The 6,027-nt window shown below is 43.2% G+C and overlaps 1 non-coding gene across 1 annotated transcript; it reads right to left on the reverse strand.

Moving 5' to 3' along the window:
- On the reverse strand, positions 2,686-2,767 carry TRNAS-GCU. Its single transcript has one exon. It is a non-coding gene; the product is annotated as a tRNA-Ser (tRNA).

Raw genomic sequence — 6,027 nt, forward strand, 5'->3', positions numbered from 1 at the left:
TGACTTTTTAAGAATTATAATTAGTTTTTAATTGCACAAACACAGAAGGCGATTCCATCTTTTACTGCGTAGTTTATGACCAGAAACCATTTGCCAAACAGACATCGTAACAGCAAAAAATCTTGCACTCGCTTCCAAATTGATAGTCGCAATATGTATCCTACTGTTTATACCAGTTACCCATGGGCGATCTGGGGGAAAGCTACTTGAGCAAAATGAGCAAGTGTTACAGAACATGCTGGCAAAATAAGCCCTTCTTATCCCAGTACCCCCTCAAGTAAGTTCAGTGAAGAAAGTCAGAACTGAATAAGGAGATAGACTTAATTAAGTTGTGGCTGAAAATATTCAGACTAGGAACTTCCCTTTGAAAATATGTTTTCTGGAATTCAAACTTTCCTTCTTAATTCACTGGCAGAAAATTTCAGATTTATAATTTTTCTTTCCAGTTTGCAATGAAAAGTCAAAAATGTTAGCTTTTCTCAGTAATAGAAACTGCCTGAGGAGGTCATAGGATGGAAGTAGTTGGGTGCATCCTCTCAGACCTTGATTTCAGGGCTACTGGATAACTCTCAGGCCCCCTTGAGCAGCTACAAGTTTGCAAAGTGAATTAATTGAAAACAGAAAAACAAAGAAACGGGAAGGGGCTTAAGGAGAAAGACAAGGAGAGTGGGAAACATCTATAACAGAGGCGAAATGGAAATCAGTCACCTACATACCAGTGTATACCAAAGCACATTACCAAAGATGAAAAGACTTGGGGGGACCTTGCCTATGCCTCAGATCTTTATTGGCTGATACTCTACTGTCAACATCTGTTTCAGCAGAGTGAGGAAATATTACTGCTAGGAAGAGAAAGGATTAATGTCAGATATCTCTGTAGATACAAAGATATAGAACAGAAGTCCAAAACAGAAACCTGCTTCAAATGGTGCTGCCTGAAATGATCTGTCAATAGACATAAAACTCCAATCAGACCTTGCTCTGCCTGGGACTGCCAAGACAAAGGTCAGACACTACCAGGTTTGACACATCAGTGAGATAGTTAAAGATGACTGTCAAACACTGCAGGTTGAAATAAACCAGCATCCCCACATGGGGCAGAGGGTTACAGTCACTGAGGAGTACTAAGTCCACACAGGCCAAGTTCTCTTAGGATGAACTACTACTTTGTCGGGATTCATGTAATCAAAGATAGAGAAGAGTATGTCAGAGACACTCATCTGGCTTAGCTCAATAGTAGTGACAACTAGGCATACCCGGGTGTCCACTGTCATGGAATCATAGAAGAATCATAGAATCATAGAATCATAGAATCATAGAATCACAGAATCATATAATGGCTTCGGTTGGAAGGCACCTTAAAGACCATCCAGTTCCACCCCCTGCCATGGGCAGGGCTGCCACCCACCAGCTCAGGCTGCCCAGGGCCCCATCCAATCCAGCCTTGAGCTCCTCCAGGGATGGGGCATCCACAGCTTTTGTGGACAGCCTGTGCCAGTGCCTCATCACCCTCTGAGTAAAGAATTTCTTCCTAACATCTAATCTAAATTTCTCTTCTTTTAATTTAAAACCAATTCCTCTTGTCCTATCACTATCAGACCATATTAAAATTTTGTTCTCCATCTTCTTAAGCTCCTTTTAGATAAACAGATAAGAGATCTCCACAGAGCCTTCTCTTCTCCAGACTGAGCAAGCCCAACTGAACCAATATTTCTTCATAGGAGAGGAGCTCCAGCTCTCCTGATCATCTTTGTGTCCCTCCTCTGGACCCACTCCAACAGCTCCACACCTTTCTTGTCCTGGGTGCCCCAGGCCTGCAGTATTGCTGGTGGGGTCTCACAAGGGCAGGGCAGAGGGGGATGATCTCGCCTTGCTGCGACCCTTCTGATGCAGTCCAGGATACTGTTGGCCTTCCAGGCTGCAAGAGCATGCTACTGTCTCATGTCCAACTTTTTGACCACTAGGACCCCCCAGGTCCTTCTCTGCAGGGCTGCTCTCTATGTGTTCTTCTCCCAGACTGTACTCATATCTGAGATTGTCCCCTCCCAAGTGCAAAACCTTGCACTTGGATGACAGGTCTCTTTGGATGACATTTCTTCCTTCTGTTGTATTAGCTGCACCACTCAGCTTGTTGTCATCCACAAACTTGCTGAGGGTGTCCTCAATCCCACTGCCTTGGTTGTTCGTAAAGATGTTAAAGAGCATTACTCCCACAATGGACCCCTGGGGGGCACCACTTGTCACCAGCCCCCACCTGTTGACCACAACTCTCTGGCCGCAACCATCCAACCCATTCCTTTTCCATGGAATAGTCCAGCCTCCAAATCCATCTCTCTCCAATTTTGAGATAAGAATGTTATATGGGACCACGTCAAAGGCCTTGCAGAAGTCCAGCTAGATGACATCAGTTGCTGTTCCTTTGTCCACTGATGCTGTCACGCAGAGGTGAGGTTCATCAGCCTGTATTTCCCCAGGTCTTCCTTTCTATCCTTCTTAAAAATGGGAGTAACTTTTCCCTTTTTCCAGTCATTGGGGATTTCACCTGACAGCCATGACTTTTCAAACATGATGTAGCATGTCTTGGCAACCACATACAACATACAAGCCAGTTCCTTCATGACGCTGGGTGCATGTTGTCAGGCCCCATAGACTTGTACGCATTCAGTCTCATAAAGATTTGCCTGCCGACGAGGATGGGATTCGAACCCACGCGTGCAGAGCACAATGGATTAGCAGTCCATCGCCTTAACCACTCGGCCACCTCGTCTGTTATTATCTCACTCTAAAGTCTACATCTAAAGCACAGTACATAAATCATATTTTAAATTGTGCATTTTTTCTTTCATTGACACTGCCGGGAGCTTAGGATGAGACGCTCAGGTGGAGACGTGCACTGCAGCCATCCAAACTTTGGTATGATTAATCTTTCCCTATCAAATGACAGCAGAAGTACTTTTGACTCAAAAGTCTACATTCAGTTTGTTTAAAACTAATTATGTGCAAAAGCAGGTACTTTGATGGCTTGCTTATTGGTTTGCCTGTGGCAAATAATCACTGAAATCACTTTGTTCCTCTAGCAATGCCTTGAGCTTTGTTTGTTAACACTGCTCATAAATTTCAGCACTGAGAGTACATCAAGGCTATTTGTGAAGAGCCCCTTGGGAATGACTGATGGATCATTCTGGCTGTTGTTTGTCTACTTCTGCCTATTCCCATCTCTGACATAATCTGGTTACTTTAAGAATTGATCCCTTCCTTCCTTACCAGATGCAACTGGCCGCAAGCATTAGTGGGGAAGCAGAAGGAATGTTTCAGAGCCCTGGAGAAACTAAAAGGAACATCCTGCTTTGATATAGGCATCAAATTACATTTCTAAGAGTATCTGGCCTCTGAGGAACCTCCTGAATTGTGGGAGCAAAGAGAGCTCAATACCCTACTCACAGATGAGACAATAGTTCATGTTGCACATCAGCTTCATTTTTCCATGAAAGAGGATACCCAGTGGGAAGACAAGAGATTTCCATACGCTTTTCATGCTTCTTCTGAATCTGAGGAAACAGAAAAATGGAAGAATATGGTAATTTGCCTCCACATTTCAAACAAGAATCCGCTGCAGCCACCTGCTTGTCTCCAGGACTTTCTGCCTCATCTGACAACTTCTATTTTTAAATCAGCTGAATTCCTCTGTGAGGAGTTACCACTGCTACTCTCACCCCTCCGGTTCCATCCCACTCTGGATTACATTTCCTCCTATGATGCGGCCTTATTGCTATTTTATGACTTCTGGTGGGATGTTCCTCTGCTTTCTTGGGATGTATGCTGCGTGGAAGTGGCTGGCATGAGGCAGTGAAAGGAGAAATATGTCCTGGTCCTTCCTGCATGTCACTAGGCTACAGAGCACACTGCATTTTGCTGCTTGCTATTTTTCTTCCCTCAATCCTTACCTCAGTTCTTACTTTAAAGATGATCTTCATATTTGATTACTGTGGAAAGTTCAATCCAAAGTGTTTGTAATTGACCTTGACTTACTTACAGAAAGTTACATTCCTTACTTAAGGAAAAAGCATAGCTGTTCAATGCATCAGCTTGCAAATTTTGATAGCTTTTGAAGTTATTTATTCTTTAAGTAATGCTTCCCTAATATACTGGGAAAAGGTTTTTTGATTGCTATCACTCATTTATTTACATGACCCTCAGTCCTATATGCCACACACATAACCCAGCATCTCATGGTGCTACGTTAATGAGGAGTGCACACAAGTATTTCTAGCAGATGTCAACAGCTGATTTGTTTCTCATCTTAACATTTTTTAAGCATTTTCCTTCCCTCTAATTACTATCCATAAGCATATGAACAAGCAGCCAGGACATGGGATCTCTGATGGTGTGGATGTGGATCCTCCCTGCCACGTTCTCCATCATACAGCACTCAAAACTGCTCCAGGAGCTTAATGAGGTTTGGGGGCACTGTGTATAATGACCTATTATGAGTGCATGCATCTCTCATGAAACACTACCTCTTTTGTATTTACAAGACATTTAAAGCCTGATTTTGTTGTATTTCCTTTCTAATGCTCCCTCCACAAGTGCACATCTGTGGCCCAGTTCTCAGAATGAGGCCATAAAATGGAGCAAGAGAATTGTTTCTCAAAATCCATACCAGCACCTGAGTGTAGATAGATCAGGACCAAAACCTCAGCTCTGGAAACAGATGTGAGAGTGCCTGCATGTGACCTGTGCTCTGTCTTAGTTATCTCCAGATGAGAACCTCATACAGGCAGGGGTAGTAATTCTTTTTTCCAGTGCTTAATGTAGTCTAATCTTGGTGTTGCAAGACAAGTAATAAGTGCTGAAAGGAGTTTTTCACATGAGTTCAGGACAAATCAAGCCCTAATCCTTCATTTCCCCAAACTCTGACATTTCCTTATCGTTACATCTGATTATATGTCTACCTAACATCTGTAATAAACAACAGAAGACAGAAATAAATGTTCGCTACAGCATTCAAATACTTTTCAGTTCCTCACTACTGCTCAATTCCTGCAGTAGGTGAAAAGGGGATTATAAAGCCTCTTAATCTCAAAAAGTCTTTTGTTGGCCTTTACTCAATGGCTTTTATGCCATTTAAGTACTGTTCTTTAAAAAGCTCTTGAGAGGGGACTTCCTTACCACCTGTTTAATCTATCCCATCATTTGTGATGTGGCATATGTTTTTCATATTATAAAACAAAGAGTACATTTTGGAAAAAAAAAGATATAATACAGCCAGTTTGCATACAGAGATCTTGGCTTCACAAAGGCATTGGGCATCCTTGTCTCCAAGGAAGATCAAGCCCAGCCTCAGGAACTCAGTAGTGCTCCAGCTGGGGCAGCCCATAGCAGACAAGTATTTACTCTATAAACCTTTAACTTAGACTTTCTTTGGCTTGTGAGAAGCCCACAGGCTGTGAGGGAGGTTGCCCAACCTCTGTGACTAGCTCAGCTCATCTTCAGGGTCTTCCCTGAAGGCCGCTACATACTAAACAGTTCACAGATTCATCGAATCATTAAGGTTGGAAGAGATCTCTAAGATCATCTAGTCCAACCATCAGCCCTTCCCCACCATAACCACTAAACCTTGTCCCTTAGTACAACATCTAAATGTTTCTTGAACACCTCCAGAGATGGTGACTCCACCACCTCCCTGGGTAGCCTGTTCCAATGCCTGACCACTCTTCTGAGAAGAAATTTTCCCTAGTATCCAGTTCCCTCAAGACAGAATCAAGGAGGGTGTAGAAGGCTTGAAAAGCAGCATGCCTTCCTTCGCTCTTCGTCTCGCTGCTTTACTCCCATGTGAGGAGCTAGAAGTCTTCTTTGGCTGCTATCCATTCCAATGAGGTGTGGGCAGTATGAAATGTTTTCCTGAGATGTGCAGAGGTCATGTACCTCCTGGCTCGCAGTAACACCATGGTTGTGCAATGCATTGGAAGATAGTTCAAGGACACCCAGACATATACTGCTTTCTTACACAGCATGGAGAAGAATGGA

The sequence above is a fragment of the Numida meleagris genome, chromosome 2 (genome assembly GCF_002078875.1).
Source record: "Numida meleagris isolate 19003 breed g44 Domestic line chromosome 2, NumMel1.0, whole genome shotgun sequence".
Taxonomy (NCBI): Eukaryota; Metazoa; Chordata; class Aves; order Galliformes; family Numididae; genus Numida; species Numida meleagris.